This window comes from Musca autumnalis, unplaced genomic scaffold, assembly GCF_047663935.1.
Source record: "Musca autumnalis isolate F117 unplaced genomic scaffold, ASM4766393v1 scaffold_4, whole genome shotgun sequence".
Lineage (NCBI taxonomy): Eukaryota > Metazoa > Arthropoda > Insecta > Diptera > Muscidae > Musca > Musca autumnalis.
The window spans coordinates 7,950,364-7,972,406 of record NW_027411977.1 but is presented as its reverse complement, the minus strand read 5'-3'; the positions used below and the strand labels follow the sequence as shown (position 1 = coordinate 7,972,406).

Below are 22,043 nucleotides of genomic sequence, written 5' to 3'. Positions count from 1 at the left end.
ACTTTGGCCCCAACGAAAATAACCACTCAATGTCATCAGGGATATTTACTTTCGTCTTGTTTACAAACCAGCCGTTGTTGTTATTCATAACAATATCTGTGTTGTGTTGTTGTAATGCATGGAGTTTTTTAATGTGAGTCGTTTTATGTGAGTGCGTGTAGCTCTCTAATAATTTGTTTTCGCTCTCAATGAAGTTTTGCATGTCAACTTCATCTAGAAGAGTTGTCATGTGTTTTCTCAGTTGAGTCTGTGTTAATTTGTTTTTGTAAATTTGTTTATGCTTCTGTTGTATTAGAAGGTTGAGAATTTTGTTGTGAAAGTTAAAGACATATTTGTCCAATTTTTGTTTAATATTTCGCGGGATGTCATTATTAACTTGGAAGATAGTGTGAATGTTCTTTGTGCTGTTGGTTATGAAGTTTGGTGTTATTCCGAATTGTTTACATTTCATGAGGAAAGATGTTGAAGTTTTTAATTTGGCTGTTTGTTCGTTACCTTTAGAATACCTTTTTATGATGTGTTGTGTATTCTTATCGTAGTTTTCCTTTATTGTTTTGTAGACTGACATGTTTGCGGTGTGCCTTCCGTGTTGTGTTTTTGAAGTGAATATTGTTTGCCTTGCTTGAAAGTTTGTGTTTTAGGTATCGGAAAAGGAAAACTTAATGTTACACATTACAGATTTGAATATTTGATTTGTTTTCACTCTTTTGGGATAAAATAGCATATAAAATAACTTCTAGTTGTTCTCAATAACATCATATTTTACTTTTTACTTCCTTTCTTCGAAAGCACTATCAGTTGGAAATATAACGTCCAACAAAACTTAATATTTCCCTCATTCTCTCATGTTCTAAGGTTAGAGTGTATGTTATAAATAATTTGTAACATTATTTTTCATAAATCAAATGTTAAAAATGTCAAAAGTAATGCGTTCAACATTTACGTACTTGAGAGTCAATAAACGACGACAATAACAACAATAAATAAAAAAAGGATTACTTGGAAAAGAATTGTCCTCTATCCCTAACATTTCAGCTTTGGTTTGCTTGTTTAGCAGCTGTAACAACAAGAAGAAATAAATCAAAATAGTTACCCTTGGTTTTGGAAATATGTATACCAATAATGAACATGGTATTGAACATAATTATGGTGAAAATAATGCCAGTGATTGTAAGAGATACTCAAGATTCATTGTACATTTGATAGGAAATATGTAGTAGAAATATTCATTAGGGTGATGAGGAGAGGACATACATATAAGGAATAAAGTAAGATTTTGAAAAAAAAGAAATCATATAAAATTAATTTATTAGTCCCTTCTGATTGTTGATTTTTTTCTTTGATTTTTATATAAGACTTTAGGTCGGTCTATTATGTCCGCGTTATGTTTTCGGTCGAGTCTTATATACTGTGGGAATTTTGTGAGATTTGGAATAACATTACCAGTACAAAAATCAATATTGGTTATCTGATTAAGATATAAATGTGTGTTCCGAATAAAAAATGTTGTTTTGTTAGTCTTAAAAAATTTAAGGAATTTCAAAAAAATAAATGAGAGCACCTATACCGCCCTATATGAATCCATCCTTTGTCTCAAAAGTAATGTTTTACAAAACTTCCTATTTACAATCCACTCTAATACATGTTCTCCTTAATGTACAACTGGGAAATAAATATCCTCTTATTTGTTACAGATTATAGATTCTTTGGCATTGAATGCTGTTGTTGTTGTTTAGTTGGTTGGTCGGTTGTCGGTTTTGGTTACTTTGGCAAGTAGAAATAAATAAGCAAAGGATGATACTGGCGATGCTGATGAAAAGGTGACCATGATTGTGACTCTGCTGTTTTGTACATTGTAAATGTTTCTCGTTGTCTCGTTTAATTCAGGAAAGGACAAGAGTCTTCCCCCCCCCCACCCCACTGAATTTCACTGTGTTTAACTCACAACCCATTAGACACGTACAATATTGTTGTCGTTGAGTACCACGTTTGAACTGGCGATAAATTAAACACATACAAGAAACACACACAAGTTGCGAAGAAATATAACAACATAGGGTACACCTTATTGTTGAGCTGGGCTTGTTATAGATCCAGATAATATTGTTGGTTTCTCTTTCAGTTTCCATCTGCTCTGCTAAACAATTGGAAGTTGTAATATAAAAATAGAAAAAAGCACACACATAAGCGTAGCAATAACGATGTTGATGACAAAGACACCGCAATGATTGGCATATATGTAACACAACAAAGTGTTTTGAACGCAGCACACAGATGATGGGGCGAATTGTATGCTGGCGAACAGATGTTAGGTAAGGTGAGACTATGCTTTGCGGCAGCTTAACTACTTAGACGTGTAGTCAGTCTGGCATTTAATCGTATTTTGGAAGAACGGACGCCATTAGTTGGGTGTTTAGTTGTTAAGTTGTGAAATGTTGGATATTTTTTTCATTTCGGAAGAAAAATTTCTTTTACGAGGGTGTGTAAGGGATTAGGTAAATATTTTGTTAAATATCTAAATGGGAGATTAAGATGATAAGATGTTAGATACTTAGCCCGGGAGAAGACTCTGATGGAGTAAACAGTGGGATTAAAACAGGGATATTCCTATTTGTGATTGTTTCTAAAATCTTGTCATTACTACAGAACAATATACATGAAGCATACCGATAAGGTATTAACCCTACATTTGTATTACTAACTTTACGGAAAGGTAGGAGGACACTGATCTCAGTCTGGTATCAGCCAGATGACAAATCGAAATAGATAATCGGATAGTATCCGCTAAGAAGTATATTACAGATCACAATTGATACCCTTTCACATTTCTGAAAACGCAACGCCCATTACGCGTTTTCGCAACCATAAAGGCCAAGGCACAATGGTTCCGTTGGGTGACGAGATAGGCGTTGAAACAATATATAATGTTTCCACAAACGTCCCACACGGAACAAGGGAGACTTCTCTCATATCAATGAGTGCACCCCGATTCATATTAGCCCAATGATATTGGACCTACAGTTTATCGCCGAGTCCGAACGGCGTGTCCTAAGACACCACTTGCAGAGAAGTTTTACATGGCTGAAATACTCAGGAAATACTGGCCGCGGAATCGAACCCACGACCTTCAGTGTGCAAGGCGGGTGTGCATACCATTGCACCACGGTGGCACCCAATCAACGTTGAAACAACAACCACATGAAAATATCATTAGTGATGCTAAGTTATTGACAGAAGCGTTGATATGTGTGACGCGATTAACTGACAACGCATGACATGAATTGACACTCAACGGAGCCATTGTGCCGAGGCCCCAAAAACGAACACGGAGAAGTTCAACAGATTTTGGAAAGATAAACTTCCACATTTTCAACGGTGACAAAATACCCCTCCTGAGTATTTGAGCCTTGAAAAACTTCTCCACAAGTGGTGTCTTAAGACACGCCGTTCGGACTCGGCGATAAACAGTAGGTCCCATATCATTGAGCTTAATATGAATCGGGGTGCACTCATTGATATGAGAGAAGTCTCTTTTGTTCCTTCTGGGATGTTTGGATTGAATTGCGCCAGAAATAAACTTAGACTGAGGAAAGTAATGACAAAGACCACTCAAAAAGTCAAGAAAATGCTAAAGAATTTAGACCCATAAGCCACTCATCATTTCTGATTGAAACGCTCGAAATATTCATTCATATATTAGAGAAAAGATAGATAAATGAAATACCGAATACCAATACCAGAACGTCGAACCCCTCGGTTCCCCGATCATATGAATCCGAACACTGAATACACCGTCTTCCCGATCATCTGAATCCGAACACTGATTACACCGTCTTCCCGATCATCTGCAGACGAACACCGAATACATCGTCTTCCCGATCATCTGCTGCCGAACACAGAATACATCGTGCTCCCGATCATTCACACTTGATCTTCAACACGATCTCCTCAGCTGGAAAACCCCAGCGAGTCTGCATAATTTTCACGCCAACGATTAATCCAAATATATACCCATTGAATTCATTCTTATCGCATTCAAACACAAGTAGATTGTAAATTAGGTCTTAATTCAATAAAATCCGTATAAAACTCCCCGGGAAAGGGAGAATACTAGTCTTTTTATTTCGTAAGGTTTAGTGGGTCCTTATGGAGACCCTGGACGCGACTGAACTTACCCAAGCCGACGACAAAGCCCCTTTACACTTCACTATCTCGCTAAGACAACCGGACTAAGTCTGGGAGACCCTTTGAAATTTCTTCTCCTCCCTTCTACACTTTAAGAAGTCTCACCGGTAGTCCTTTTTTGTCTTTATTACATAATAATAATTTTAACTCCGGGAAGACTGCATTCCCTCTATGTAACCTACATTCACAATCAACGTTTTATAACAAATTGGAAATTATAATGTTCTTCTTTAAGTCCTTCTTCGATATGTCTGTTTGTTGTTATGGTACATCTATTCTGTCACAAATATTTGGCCTGCCCTGGGAACGCTTTGAAATTTTTACTACAAGTCTTCCTTGGGTTCGCAATTACAACATTTCAATTGTTTGAGGGAAGACAAATATTCTGATTTTCCAAATAAAGATGAAATAAAATGTCTAAACCGGGCCTGCGTTTTGTTATTCATAAAGACAGATTTAATATGACGAGAAGACTGGACATATAATTTCTTTACACCTTTCATCATCCCTAGACACTTATAGACTCAATTTTGAAAACCAAAACTAACCATGTTCATACAATCGATTCGTTTCGCTGGCTTTTCTCGCCAAATACGATGCCGACAAACCCATAAATTGAATATTTCCAATACATTCCATGTCACTAGATAGAATATTAAAAAAATATTGATGGCAATTTATGGATGTACTACATTCTGCTTACTAGTTCAGATACTGCCAAGACATAACGCTCATAACACATAGTAATATTCATGTACATTTTAGATGAAAGAAGAAAATTGAACTAAAGTTCATTTTATCTATCCGCACCAATGATTCTGTCGCTTGGTATACGAAACACAAGCAATCAATGTAATCCCCATAACAAAAGACACAATCATACAAAAAAAAAACATAAAATAATATAAAAAATACACACACACACTTGGTCGTGAACACCATGAGCCAAGATGGTCTGTCATCATAATAATCATGTCGTTATGTTCGGCGACCTAAGACCACGACCTTAGCTAATAAATTATTTAGAGAACCTTTTATTTTTAGTGGTTTGTCAAGAAAATGTATTGAGAGAGTGAAAGATACATTATTGAAAAAACAGTTCAATGCATAAGACTCATACATACAGACTTGGTGGTTAAATGTTATATTTTTAGAAAATAATTTCCATGCGAAGTCTGTAAAATGTTTTCCTAAGATGCAAACTATTCTTTCTTTTGATGTAAATCTTTCTTATTTTATCATGAAACTTATTAGCAACATGTTGACATGAAGTGATTATCAACATGTTGCTATATTTTTAGTTTTTCCTTTCCCAGCAAACCTCTAAATTACATACATACATACATATGTTCCCACAACATCCCTGAAGGGACAAGGGAGACTTCTCTCATATCAATGAGTGCACGCCGTTTCATATTGGCTCAATGATATGGGACCTACTTTTTATTGCCAAGTCCGAACGGCGTGTCTTACGACACCACTTGTGGAGAAGTATTTCATGGTTTAAATACTCAGGAAATGTCGCCAGCATTACTGAGGGGGAATTTTGCCACCGTTGAAAATTTGATGTTGCTTGGCCTGGGATTCGAACCGCAGACCTTCTGAGTGCAAGGCGGACGTGCTAACCATTGCACCACGGTGGCCCCCAATCTCTAAATTATCTCAAAATTACCTCAAAAGAAAGTGAAAATTCTCAATTTGGTCTTCTGCTTACTTAGAACCCTCTTAGAACAATTTTCTGTAAGCTCAATAACGTATGGAAAGAAAGAAGGAATTCGAATTCTAAGCTTTAGAGTCAGTCGCCTAGAATGTTCTTGAATCAATGTTTGTCAACGTATAATGCAAAATTTTAGCTTTATTTATCTAGTGAAATATATTTCTTCAACAAAAAACTCACATCTTAGGCTAAACATCCTCAATATAATTGTAGTTTTTGATACTGGGAGTTTACATGCATTTTTGTAGATTTTTTGTGATTTGTAAATCTAATTCCTCAGGACACCAACCTTGAGATTGTATAGCTTGTTTAATGAGTTTTTATGTATACAAAAAATACTTATTTTGTATCGATTTTTTGCTGGGTTATTAGAAAAATATAAAATAAGAAAATCTGGAAATGTTTACTTCTTCTCCAGCTAAAACTTCCTTATTTTCTTCGTAGAAGTCTGATGTGCGCAGACAACAACTGACGTTTAATGGCTATGTAAATATTAGTCTTAATGTGCGTGCCTGTCAGTGTCACCGTTACTAAATGTGTGTAACTTCTTACATTACATTGCGAAAAGTAAACATTACCTTATGGCGGATGCTATGCATATTTAGTGTCATATCTACGCACGTACATACATGTGAAATCATTCATAAAATCTCATCTCATAAATATAAGAAGGTCTAAGTAAATATGCATCTGCAAGAGACAATGATGAAGAACATGAAGAGGAAAAACTAACAGTGAAATGGTCTCACTTCGTATTGTAAACACATGCTAGACATGCAATAGATATTTTATGTTGAAGGTTCTACACAATTAACTTAATTAGAATAATTTTAAACTTACATTAGAGATGGCAATATAGTATTTACACAATATTTAGACGAACATACCTGAAAAAAAAAAAAATAAATTGCAACGTTTTAGAAAAATACGAAATACATATTTTAAATATGTTCAGATTTATTAGGTTAGTAGAATCAATATATTAGCCAGGTTTTGAAATATATTTTTTTAATTGAGGAATTTTTAATTTAATACTTCTTTGTTTCATATTCAGAATTTTCAAAAGATCAGGACATATGTAAATCTTATGATTTGTAATTTTATCTATAGTCTCTTTAGTATCTCGTAAATTAATCGTTTACTACCTTTAACAGATAGATTCTAGAGACCTTTCTAGCTAGACTCCAAAAATATAAATTGTTTATATTTTTAAAATACATTTTCTTATCAGTGCACTGTGCTATATTTAGCAGACAAAGCGTAGAATATGCGAATGGGTTATAATGTGACACTTGTTCAAATACACAAATTGAATTTAAGGGAAATAGAAAAAAAAGTAAAAAAACAAAGATGTTGACTTTTGTCATTGAATACAAAGTGGAAAAAAATTTACCTGTACTTATCCATACATCTCCACGGACCAAAAAAATATGTACAAACGGACAATGGGTTTCTGAGTACGAAAAAGTTTTGTTGCCTTAATCAATATGGCATTGGGAATTGGAAATATATACTGTTTAATTTTAAGATTATTTATTGAGAAAACGAGTAAAAATATCATTTGGTTTTGACGACCGAAATGTAACCGTGGCCTATGAAAACAAAGAAAATAGTTCGTCTATAGATTATTAATCCAATACGAAGAAATTCCTCAACTAATGATCAAGCAATTCAATTTAATTCTGGCTATTCCACAAAATTATACATACTTGTTTTATTTCCATCTGTTAAGGCTTTCGAGATGAGCCGAATAATTAGAAGATATTTTGCAAATGAAAAAGAATGTTAGAGAAATTGTCATCACAAAGCACTACACGACATGTTTCTCACTATGCCTCCATCCCAAATTACTATATTTATTGTTATTAAAAATTATCGGTAAACTGTTTAGGTTTGTAGTTTTTTTTCAAAATTTTCGGAAAATATACCGTTAAAATCGGACCATAAGAACATAATAATGATAATATCGAAAACTATCCTTAAACTGCAACATGCAAAAAAAAAAAAAAACACTCGCTTAAATGCCGTTACCGCACATTTTTGAATTTTTTAGAAGAGTGAGTGTCCATCTTCGGTCCTTATGTAAGTGGAGAAGAAATAAACATTGTGCCAAGTTTGAAAGAAATCAATTACTTCTCGAGCATATTTGTATAGCAAAATCTACTCTAAATTTCCTGAAATGTGGGGTCTATACCTTTTTGACCGAAATCATAGTGTAGGGTATAAATTTGGGTGGATCGATTTGAACATCAAAATACGCGTTTTGCGTTTCCGTTTTAAGCATTTGTTAACAGATTTAAGAAAACAAAGCTTGTTCGAAATATATGTTTACCCCTTTAAGAAGAAGAACCAATAGAAATCCGTTGTGAAAAAAATAAGTTTTGTCCATTTAAATCTGAAGATCTAAGAAACTCCGTTTTTCAATACTTTTACTGTTATAAAACAATAAAACAAAGTGATCCAAACGAACGAGGGTATTTTTGTTGTCCATGGACCCCAACACGATAGAATTTTTGCATCAGATGTCTTTCTGGTCAACATTTGTAGGACAATGTCATTTATCGATATTTTACGAAAAATTTGCACTGTCTCAAGGCAAAAATCTAAATGCTTTGGCTGTTATATGCCAAAATATCAAAAAACAAGTAAGCCAAGGCTATAGTCGGACGGGGCCGACCATGTGATACCCTTCACCTTTTACCACTGGGAATTAGCTTTTCACAAATCAAAATTTTTTATGGAACAAATAAACTTATTGTAAGAAATAACTTTGTGGATTCTGGTACCGTATCACACCAAGCTTAAATAATAATATAATAATTCTTTTACAAACATCTCAGAAGGGACAAGAGAGACTTCTCTCATATCAATGAGTGAGTGTACCGCGATTCAAATTCGCTCAATGATATGGGACCCACAGCTTATCTCCGAGTCCGAACGGCGTGCCCTAAAACACCACTTGTAGAGAAGTTTGATATGGCTGAAATATTCAGAAAATGTCGCAAACCTTACTGAAGGATATTTTGCCACCGCTGAGAATTTGATTTTGCCTGGCTGGGGAATCGTTTTGCAAAAAGCTGGCAAAGCGACCCATGCTACAAATTATGTATAAAAATCCAATTGGACAATTAATACGCTGGGGCACCATGCAATTTGCAATAATGAAAAAACTGGGAGTGGGAACATGTGGTTCTCTACACAAAACCCATTATATATTAGGCAGTAATCCCGTTATCTAGCAGACACGTGATTGCAATTTGCATCGGGGGGGAAGATCAGTAGTTCTTTTTCCATATGTAGTCTACTTTTCCGGCATATTGCCTCCAGGAAATAAAATATAGACCAAAAATATTTTTTTTTTCATACAAAAGTAATGGTCCATTTCACCCTCTAAATAATATCAGATCATCATCCAAAATTGTAAGCATCTTCCTTTACCTAAACTTTTACCTCGTGCAAAATTTCGTGATTATTGAGCTATAATTGCGAACTCTAGCGTGTTTATGATACCACTACAAACAAATAACAGGATATATTAGGCTGTAACTCTGTTATCTTATTATGTACACCAACACAATTGAAATCAATAGAAAGATCAAGCGTTCCTCTTCAAGTATAGCTCACTTGCCCGGAATGTCTCTTCCAGGAAAATATATATAAGTTGTACATTAAAAATTTTCACAATTTTCACTCAAGAGTTGTGGTCTATTTAACCCTCTAAATATTATCTGATCGCCATCTCAAATTGCAAGCTTCTTCTTTGTCATGTACTCTTACCTTATTTCGAGGCGATCGGACTATTATTGCGACCTACAGAGCAGCTACAAAATCGGATAACAATTATGTTTTTGGTCCATTTCACCCGCTAAATATTTCATGATCATCACCAATTAAAATAGCGATCTATTCTGTTGTGAAACCGACCTCCATACCAAATTTCGTGACGATCGGTCCATAATTGCTGCCTGGAGTTTGATTACAATTTATTATGGACAGACACACGGACGGACACACATCTCAAAATCGCTTTATCTCGCCGAGATATGAAGATTGGTATACCACATTGGAGGTCTCCGACGAATATTTCGCGGTGTTATATGAATTTTTACCAAAACAAACTTATAATACCATTTCCACATAGTGGTGTAGGGTATAAAAAGTGGATACAAAACTTCAAGACAAAATCGGAAGGCTTGATTTTCACACTTTGGCGATATGGTTGAGGCGGATGACCACCTGAGGCTGACGAGAACCGCAAACGTTTTTAACATTTTTATTAAATTAATTTTATTTTTTATTAATATTCCAAGCAAATTTATTTATTTTGGGAAGAAGAACAGCTATGGCCGAACTATCGTAATATTTACCATCCAAAATGAAATATTGCACCCATAGACTTTGGGGCAGAAAACATTGCGATCACTTGACCTGATTTAATATATACACAAAAATGATCTGTTGTAGGAGATAATTCGATATCAACTCTAATCAGTAGCTTCTTGAAGTATTGGAACCTGACTGAACGTAAGAGACACACGGCGATGCTTTGGTAAATAAACCCGCCTTGCACACTAAATGCCCGGATTCCCAGGCAGCGTTGCCGACAGTTATTGATCGGAAATCGACAAAAAATCGTCAAATCGTCAACAAAATTTGGAAAATCGTCAACATGGTCGGAAACTAGGTTTGGTTACCGTTTTATACGATTTTTATACCCTACACCACTATGTGGGGAGGGTATTATAAGTTGGTTTTGGCCAAAAAGTTTGTAACGCATCGAAATAATGGTCGTAGACCCATACTTATATATACCAAAATGAATGTCTCGACAAGCTGAGTCGATCTGGCTATGTGTGTCCGTCCGTCAGTCCGTCCGTCCGTCCGTCTGTCCGTCTGTCCATCTAAACCTTGTAATCACGCTACAGGTCGCAATTTTGATCGGATCGTCACGAAATTTTGGATGTTGATGGGGGTTTTGGAGGGGAAGAAGCCTATTGATTTTGGTGATGGTCGGATAATATTTAGGGGTCGGAATGGGCAAAAAACTTATGTGGATAAAAAGACAACGTTTTTTTCCAAAGCGAATATCTCAGCTTCTATACGGGGTATACCAAAAGCAAAACCTGACAATAAAAGTAGAAAATATCACCTTTACAACGATGTAACGTAGGTTGCCGTAGGTGGTCAAACAACGAAGATATCACAATAGTCGCAAATAAAACCCAAATTTTTATTTTTGCGATTTTAATTATAATGACGAATATCACAGCTTTGGTTGGGGACTTTCCAAAAGCAAAGCCTGGCTATGAAAATAGAAGATCCCATCTTTACAATGATGTAAACGAGGTCGGCGTAGGTGACCAAATAACGGAGATATCGCAATAGTCGGTAATACATCCCATTTTTCCACTTTTTTGGAAATCACGCTACAGGTCTCAATTTTGAACGGATCGTCACGAAATTTTGAGGGTTAACGGGGGTCACACAGATGAAGAAGCCCATTGATTTTGATGATGGTCGGATAATATTTAGGGGTCGTAATGGGCTAAAACTTATTTGGAGAAAAAGACAACGTTTTTTTCCTAAGCGAATATCTCAGCTTCAATATGGGGTATATCAAAAGCAGAACCTGGCCATGAAAGTAGAAAATATCGCCTTTCTAATGATGTAAAGTGGGTTCTCGTAGGTGATCAAACAACGATTATATCGCAATAGCCGCTAATAGAACCCAACTTTTTATTTTTGCGATTTTAATAATAACGACGAATATCACAGCTTCGGTTGGGGATCTTCCAAAAACAAAGTCTGGCTATGAAAGTAGAAAATTCCATCTTTACAGTGAAGCAAAATAGGTTGGCATAGGTGGCCACATAACGTAGATATCACAATAGTCGGCAATACATCCCATTTTTTCATTTTTTTGTAATCACGCTACAGGTCGCAATTTTGATCGGATCGTCACGAAATTTTGGGGGCTAATGGGGATCCTACAGAGAAAGAAGCCTATTGATTTTGGTGATGGTCGGATAATATTCAGGGGTCGGAATGGGTAAAAAACTTATTTGGAGAAAAAGTCAACGTTTTATTTCAAAGCGAATATCTCCGCTTCTAAAAGGGGTATATCAAAAGCAATACCTGCTAATGAAAGTAGAAAATATCACCTTTGCAACGATGTTACGTAGGTTGTCGTATGTGGTCAAACAACGAAGATATCGCAAAAGCCGCTAATAGAACACAACTTTTCATTTTTGCGATTTTAATAATAATGACGAATATCACAGCTTTGGTTCGGGACCTTCCAAAAGCAAAGTCTGACAATGAAAGTAAAAAATCCCATCATTACAATGATGTAAAGCAGGTTGGCGTAGGTATCCAAATAACGGAGATATCGCAATAGTCGGTAATACATCCCATTTTTCCACTTTTTTGGAAATCACGCTACACGCTACAGAGCAAAGGCGCTAAGCTATCCCAATTTTAATATTTTGAATTTTATTAGTCAAAAGCTTTTGAACAGGGAAGTGGTGTTGGGTATCACATAGTCGGCCCCGACCCGACTATAGTCTTGGCTCACTTGTTTGCTGATAGTTTTGCAATGAGACAACATAAAATATACAACTCACAGCAATAAACCCTCTAACCCTCTCACTTAAATACCGCTTTAAAACAGCTTGCAGAAGATGATAGTTTTGGCTATGGTTATCGAGTTTGCAGCAATGCGGAAAGATAAAGCTGGGTACTCTTTGCCAGTTTTGAATGACAGCTTATAGCTCAAATATCGCTTGCTTAACAATGTGACCCTCCATTTTTTGTCGGTACACGTAGATTTTGGTAGTTTGGCAGTCGGAAATCGATAAAAACTGTCATTCAAAACTGAATCACCGCTTAAAGAGGGCATTAGTAGGCAGTATTATATCTCGAAAACTTTTGAAGTAAGATTTTCATCCAATAACAATCCTAAACGAAAATTGTAGCTGATGTAAATCGAAGATCAGGCAAAAAATATGAAAATACCTGTATTCCAGATATGTGTCTAAATATAGCCAATCCGTCTGAAAATTGCTTAAAACATTAAAAAAGCTCATAAAATCGAGTTTGGAACGTTGTTTTCCTTGAAGTCTATCGTGAAATTTTGGTCAAAATATAGTTATCGTCTTTTATTTCATACAATTCTGGTTTACCTGAAAAATCTTCAATTTGGACCATAAAATCGTCATTTTTCAATTATGGGCGATAAATTCGGCAACACTGGTCCCAGGCCGGACAACATCATACTTTTAGTGATGGCAAAAATACGCCTCAGCATAATAAGTATTACACCTATTTCCTGAGTATTTCAGCCATGTTGAACTTCTCTACAAGCGGTGTGTTCGGACGTGGGTCCCGTTTTATTGAGCTAATATGAATCAGGGTACACTTATTGATATGAAAGAAGTCTCCATTGTGCCTTCTGGTATGTTTATGGTGCATTAGCTTGAGCCAATGGAGACTTGTATGCAAAACCGATTTCTTCAGGACAACACTGAGCGCTTCGATATTATTAGCACAACGCAAAGTTGTACTCATCCCATGACAGAATCCTACGTCAAGGTGGTGCTTCCGAAGAGAACAACATAGAAAGTAGCAGCAAAATGTGCACACATCCGTTGTGACGGAAAAACGTTTCTGAAAGAACGAAATATTAAAAGGGAATGCAAAAAATTGAAATGAATGAAGTTCAAAAATTTTACAGATGAGCTCTTTGAGGGTCGTTTTGAAATGTTTACAGCGATACAATGAACATTTGTCCCACCCTAAGATAGACTGTATCGGACAACACCTTCAAGTGCAGTATAAAAACTGTTCGAGGATTGCTTCTGATAACCTCTTAAATATCCTACGGTGACCAACTAAAATGGATGGATTGCACAATATCTATCGGAAGGAATGGTTCACAAAATTAGATCCACTTTCAAAATGGACTATCTCGGTCCATTTGGAAAGTCTAAAATCGTTAAGATAAAATCACCAAAAAAATTATATAATTTTGTTCGCAAGTTCACAAGTTTTCACAAAAAATAATAATTTTTGGCTAATTGATTTCAGTTGTTTAGCCGGTATTTCATCTGTCCATAAATCTTAGTGGGCACAGATCGGTCGGTCTATTACATAAGTGTGTGTTAAAAATAAATGCAATCAAATTAAAAGATTTTTGCTTTGTTATTTGGCTTTTTTAGGCTCTGATCTGCTTATACACGATTCTGTGAAAACAAGTAAAAAAGCCTCAGTCGGCTTTGCCGACAGAGATATACCCTCAGCCTGAATAAATTGGAACACTTTTTTCACAAAAAACTTGTGTATTTAGGGGGTTTCAAAATTTTGGTCGTATGAACCGACAAAAATGTTGATTAGGATTAAAGTTCAAAAATTTTGCGGAAAAGGTACTTAAAGGAATGGACCGACATAAACCATGGAGGTGCCATAGGGGTTTTTTACACCCTTCGGGCTGTTTTCTCAAGAAGTATGGACTTGCCCCTGAAACAACTTTTACCATCGTAATTGAGGCAGCGAATGTAGGTTGATTCAACAAAAATCAAAGTGATTCAATAGCAGGTCTTAAAGTGAACTTATCCAAAATGTTGTGTGGGAGGTACGGGATGGAGTGGACAAATATAGTCCATATTCGAACCTGATCTATATCTGGTAGATATTATGAGAATGTGTAAAGTATGGACCAAATCTGTCACTACCATCAAGAGTTATGGTGCGCACAATTTTTCCGAATATTTTTGAACTTTTGTGGGGTAGGTACTTGAAAAAGTGGACCGATATGGCTTATCTACGAACTTAAAGTAAGTTTGAAAACAATATTACGAAGGCCAAATTTTGGCCGGAATCGGCATTTCCGTTCGAGAATTATCTTGCACTTCCACCCATAAACATGGTGTCACAGGGTTTATTTTACAACTTTCAGGCTATTTTCTCAGGAAGTATGGACTTGCCCCTGAGGAAACTTGTACCTTCGTATAGGGCACAGTGAATACAAGATTTTACAACAAAAATCAAAGCGATTTGAGACAAGGTCCTAAACTGAACTTTTCCGAAATTTTGTGTGGGAAGTACCCGAAGGAGTGGACCGATTGAGTGCATATTTAAAACTTAATCTAAGTTTGGTAGAAATTACACGATGTGCAAAGTACGGACCACATCGGTTACTCCCTTCCAGAGTTATCATGCGCACAAATTTTCCGAACATTTTTGAACTTTTGTGGGGGAGGTACCGGAAAGAGTGGACCGATTTAATCCATCTTTGAACTTGAACTAAGTTTGGAAAAAATATTACGAAAGCCAAATTTTGGACCAAATCGGCAGATCCGTTCGAGAGTTATCTTGCGCTCCAACCACTACATACGGTGTCATAGGGTTTTTTGTAACTTTCAGGCTATTTTCTCAGGAAGTATGGACTTGCCCCTAATGAAACTTACAGCGTCGTATGGAGGACAGCGAATACAACTTTCGTAAACAAAAATCAAAGCGATTTGAGACCAGGTCCGAAATTTTGTGTGGGAGGTACCCGAAGGAGTGGACCGATTGAGTCCATATTGGAACCTCATCTAAGTTTGGTAGAAATTACACGATGTGCAAAGTATGGACCAAATCAGTTATTCCCTACAAGAGTTATCGTGCGCACAAGTTTTGCGACAATTTTTGAACATTTGTGGGGGAGGTACCTGAAGGAGTGGACCTATATAGCCCATCTTCGAACTTAAATCGAATCTGGACAAAATATTTCGATACCCAAAATTTGAACCGAATCGATTGATCCGTTCGAGAGTTATCGTGCGCACCAGCCAGCCAGACAGACAGACAGACGGACATTGCTCAATCGACTCCAAATTGTCTGAAACACATTTCGTCCAAACATACTTGGGGTCTAAAACCATTATTTCGATGAGGCACATTTTGCCCGTATCATTAGCATAAATGCTGAGGGTATAAAAACAATTTAAAAAAGTATCAAACGGCTTTGCCTTGCGAGATATACCCTCGGCCTTTATAAGTTCAAACTTTCATCTTCGGATAGATCGAAAAGCGGACAAGATCATTTTCCGAAATATTAAGTAATTAGAGAGTTTTCTGAATATTGTGGCCTTTTTTGGCCGTATAAACACATTATAGTAACACAGCCCGATTTCAATAATTTAATATTGTTGTTTATGACCTTATTTTCTAACAGAATAGAGAACATTTGGACCAAAAAATTAATATTATTTCACGGTTCTTACGTAGCCAATTGCTGCTCAGTTGTACATATTTTGGTACATATTTTAGAAAAACTAAACATGAAATATTGAAGTTTGTTTTGTTTCAGAAAGGCTTGTTGCTTTGATACTGTAATTTCCTATCATACATTTTCGATTTTCCGATGAAGTAACTCCTACAACATATAAAAATACTATGTGTGTCACACATCTCCCATCTTACTCTATATTTATTTTAAATATTTACCTTACATTTTTCATTGTCGTTGTTGTAATTGTTTCTTATAACCAAGTCTTTGTGTATTGTTGTTTACAAAAATAATGTTGACCTTAAAGTTGCAAAATAATTTTCCACTACAGAATTGTTGAGTTTTTTCTTTTTTTTTCGTATAAACTAACAATGAACAAAGTAGCCAGAAACAGACGACGAATTAACCATGGCTACAAAAATTCCTCTCATATATCGTAGAAAATTCACTTGAATAGTTCGTATAGTTACTGGAGAAGGTACTATATCATCTAACTTAAGTTCAACCTGTTTACATGACCGTTGCTGCTGCTGCACCCAAATGGACGACGACGACAGCAGGCCACTTACATTCCTCAACATCAGCAAACATACATTCATACCTATGTACATATGTATGTACATATATTGATGTTGTGTACTATGTTGACATTGGTAAACAGTTGTGTTCATACGAAAATAAAACACAGCTTGGAACCCAAACAAAAATGTTAAAAAATACTTTTTACAAAACTATTTTTCAGAGACTTATTATTCCCATTTGAAATGTTTTGTTATTTTTAGAGAGTCATTTTTTATGTCTTTGGGACGGGGAGAGTAAGTGTGTGTGTGTTTAAGTCAACAAGAATGCATTGTTGTAATAAAAGCTGAAATTATTTATTTGATAATGAGAGCAATTTCAAGGTGAATGACAGTTAGCCAGTGCGATCTTAAATATATGTACAAATGTACATATTTGTCAAGTACATGTGTTTTATATGCGGATTTGAAAACGTAATAATTGACATCATAAAATTTTGTTAGTTAAGGGTGCATAAAACTCAGATTTTGAAAAAGTATGATTTGACCTAAGTGCGTCTCAATGTACTATTTATACACCCATTACCACTAAGTGGCCAAGGACTTATGCACTAGCGTGTTATCCTTTAAAGAAGAAGAAAATCTTGAAACAATGAAGTTCAATTTGTTTACCCCACTGGCGATAGATAGGTTTTTAACTGTAGGTATATATGACTGAATCGAATTTGTTTAGCAATTTCTTCTAAAATGTTGTAAAGTTATCGTTATTCTTTCATACTTTTAACATTAAAAGTCTTTCTAATAACATCTAAAATTATATATGCAAGCATTTAATGATAATAAACTGTTTTATTTTGAACAGCTCCACACCTCCCACATCTTGCAGCAACAAAATTGATATTAAAAAAGATAACAATAAACCACCATTCACTATATAATTATTTTAACAATAAAGCCTCATAGGGCATCTGTAAAATGTTATTAAATTTAAGCAACTTTTTATTTCATCTAACCGACTTTGTTAAATTTTTTATTAGGAGGCGTCCCCTTATCTAATTGTGACATTTGTTGTAATCAAGGCATTTAACCTCAAAACATTTGGTGTTGCCCTAGGGAAAAATCTGCACTGCAGTCAATTCACTTCATACATAGTCGATTTGTCTACACAAAAAACACGTTTGATTATTATGTGGCCTTATCTTTAAGTGGCTGTCAGCAATGGCATCGTTTTAACTTAATATTGTTAGTGAAACCCAAACAACAACAACAACATTACAAATTATACATTAATTGTAACAGACGATATGCAGTTCATAATAGAAAAATCCGTTTTCCCCCCTAATCAGTACCAGCGCCATATATGTACATATGTACTTGTGTGTATAAGTAAGTGGATGGCATCATCATCATCAGCCGCAATATGGCTCATGGCTAAGAATAAAATCGATGATTTGCTGACTAAGTGGTGTCTGACTGACAGACAGTATCGATTGCATTTCAAATTTACAATACCATGTAGATTTTTCATTAATTAAAAGTATGACAACCACATGTGTGTTTGGCATATCAGGAGGTGAACTTAGGCTTAGTGCTCACATCCATACATATTTGCTAAATTGTATAGCGTTGAAAAATGATTATATATGTTTGAATGCAACATATGCTTTATATTTAAAATGATCTGTATTTTTTTCTATATTTAACATTTCTAATCACGCCAAAATCGCACTTATAAATAAATTCTAATCTCTTATTTAATATGTAATAATATAATCAGTAAGTCAGTCGATTTAAAAATATGATGATTGTTTTGAAATGTAATACGTAAATACAAATTGATGAGTAGTAATATGTAGTTGAAGAACATCTTATAGGAAATTATAAAGAATTATTTAATATATCCTACCCTATTATACATATTTATACCCTCAGCATTTATGCTAACGAGGGTATATACACTTTCATACGGGCAAAAAGTGCCTCATCGAAATAATGGTTTTAGACCCCAACTATGTTTGGACGAAATCTGTTTCAGACAATTTGGAGTCGATTTAGCAATGTCCATCTGTTTGTCTGTCTAGCTGGCTGGAGCGCACGATAACAATCGAACGGGTTAACCGATTTGGCTTTCGTAATATTTTGTCCAATCTCAGTTTAAGTTCGAAGATGGGTCATGTCTGCCCACTCCCTGGGGTACCTCCCCTACAAAAGTTTAAGTTTTTTCGCAAACATTATGCGCACGATAATTCTCGAAGGTACATACAGATTTGGTACATCCTTTGCAGATCGTAATATTTCTACCATACCACAATGGTCCCAAATACAAATTTTCTGGCCAAAACTATTTCAACGTCCATTTTGTATTGAAATTCATTATTATTTATAATAAATGTGTACAAACAACAATTCTTACGTTTTATAGACCAAAATGACCAAAAACTGCCAAAATTTGTTGAACAGGGTGGTCCCGTTGTGTGGTGTCTAAACCAAAACATTGACCTATGTTAATAATTTTTGGTACGAAGGATTCATATCTTCCAAGAGGTCAAAATACCAAATTTCAGCGGAATCGGTCATAAAGTGTCGCTAAAATCCACAAAATATCTAAAATCGGACGGTACTTTTATGTGGGGGCTATGACAAAAAATGGGCCTATTTTCCAAAAACTTTTACATACTTGTTTTCTACACTCTGAAACCCTTAAATATGAATTTTAAGGAAAATCGATTGATAGATGTGGGTATTACCGTTATATTTCAATTGGATATTTCGTACAGTCACAACAGGTATTTACAAAAAATTCTCCAATCTTAAAATAGAAAAATCCACTTTATTTTAACTGTGGCAAATTTGAGCACGATTTGACTTCTGAATCTATTAGTACAGACCCCCTGCTCTCTTTCAAATTCGATTTGGAGGTGGACATATTTGGACATTTTTTTAAAAGTTTAAGTATATTTAAAAAATATTTGTAAAAAATAATTTTTAATATATATAAAAACATTGATTTTATTACGCTAATTTTACAAATTGCATCGTTCTTTTTATAAATATTATGAAAGTACTCATTAACAGCTTCCCGATTCATAATAACTTTGGTCTCACTTCTGTATATTTATGCAGCGACGCAATACAACGAAAATTGTATATTTTACAGCACAAAGTCTGTTTTATTTTTACATAAAAAAGTGTCAACTTTGGTACTGCGCCAATCAACGAATACTAACGTTATTTACAAAAACTAATTATTTTCAGATGACTTGATGTGTTTTTTACTATTCTGTGCAAAAAAAAAAAAAAATAAAATTTCGATACTTCAAAAATAGGGTTTTGGCCAAAAATTTCCTGATTGAAACCTATGTGCATACTCAGATAAATTTCGAATATTGAATATATCGGGTACCTCCCACACAAAATTTCCTGATTGAAACCTATGTGCATACTCAGATAAATTTCGAATATTGAATATATCGGGTACCTCCCACACAAAATTTCGGAAAAGTGCAGTTTAAGATCTCCTCTCGAATCCTTTTGACTTTTGTTGTAGAAACTTGTATTCGCTGCACCCATTACGACGGTGTAAGTTTTTTTCAGGAGCAAGTCCATACTTCCTGAGAAAATGGCCTGAAAGCTGTAAAAACCCGCTATAGCAACATGTTTTGTGGATGGAGCGCGAGGTAACTCTCGAACGGATAAACAGATTCGATCCAAAATTTGGCAATCGTAATATTTTGCCCAAAGTTAAATCAAGTTCTAAGATGTGCCTTATCGGTCCGTTCGTTTGGATACCTCTCCCACAAAAGTTCAAAACTTTAAATGGTGCGTACTATAACTCTCGATGACAGTAACCAATTTGGTCCATACTTTGGACATCGTAATATTTCTACGAGACACACATAGATAAGATTAGAAAATGGACTATGTCAACTCGTTCGGATACCTCCCACACCAAATTTCGGAAAAGTACAGGTTAGGACCTCCTGTTTAATCGTTCTGATATTTCTTCCAACAGGTTGCAATGAAACTACAATGTTCATAGATGAGAAAAATCAAAAAACAAAAAAAAAAAAATCGCCGGAGCGCTTTTTAAATAAATCGCGATTCAAGTTGACATTTTTAGTTTTTTTTTAGGTTTTCACGATTTTGCTTGGAAACCGCATGTCCTATTTGAATGGGACTGAAAAAACTGTTCTAGCTATGAAAATTCTCTACAAGATTGGCTTTTGTGATATCTTCGTAGTTCTTACCGTTATTGAGATATAGAAGTTCAAATTGGAACAATGTCATACATGGTGCGCTTTAACTAACTTTAAGTGAAAACCGCTTACACCTGGGAAGTTTTTGCGGATTTTGAAACAGCAATGGCCATAGGTGAGAAAAATCTAAAAACAAGAAAAAATCGCAGGAGCGCTTTTTAAATAAATCGCGATTCAAGATGACATTTTTAGGGCTTTTTTAGGTTTTTACGATTTTGCTTGGAAACCTCAAGTCCTATCGAAATGGGACTAAAAAAATGTTGTAGCAGTGAACATTCTGCACAAGATTGACCTGCATAATATTTTCGTAAGTTTTATTGTTTTTTAGATTTTGAAGTTTAATCAATCAGATTTTTTCTCAGGTCTTCATGATTTTGCTTGAAAACCGAAAGTCCTATCGGAATTGAACAAAAGAAAATGTTGTAGCTGTGAAAATTCTTTACAAGATTGGCGTTCGTATCTTTTTGCAAGGTTGTACCATTCTTGTGATATATAAGTTTAATTTGGGAAATTGTAGTCATGACACTGTTTTATAAGGAGATACAGTCAGTGTATTGTCCCAATTTGAACTTCTACATCTCAATAACGGTAAAACCTACGAAATTATCATAAATGCCAATCTTGTAGAGAATTTTCATAGCTACAAAATTTTCTTTAGTTTCATTTCAATAGGACTTGCGGTTCCCAAGCAAAATCGTGAAAATCTAAAAAAAATCTAAAAATGTCAACTTGAATCGCGATTTATTTAAAAAGCGCTTCGGCGATTTTTTTGTTTTTTTTTTTATTTTTCTCATCTATGAACATTGTAGTTTCAGAATCCGCAAAAACTTCCCAGCTGTAAGCACCTTCCATTTAAATTTGCTTCAATAGCACCGTGTTAAGTGCTGTTAAGGGTCTGTGCGAGAATCCTTTGGAAACTTTTATCGAAGGTACTCCTAGTAACCCTGTATAGAGCTATAGATGTGTTTTGGGGCAAGTCCATGTTTCTTGATAGAATAGTCCTATCGAGAGGAATGACTCCCAAAATAAGACACACTTCCAAATTAGACTATGTCGATCATTTCCTTTAGGTACATCCCTCGCAAAACTTGTAATGC

The 22,043-nt window shown here is 35.2% G+C and overlaps 1 protein-coding gene across 2 annotated transcripts in view; it reads right to left on the bottom strand.

Annotated features, from left to right (window-relative positions):
- The window catches only part of rgn (regeneration), a 318,060-nt gene that overhangs the window by 190,721 nt on the left and 105,296 nt on the right, over window positions 1–22,043 (bottom strand). The gene's annotated exons all lie outside the window — the stretch shown is intronic.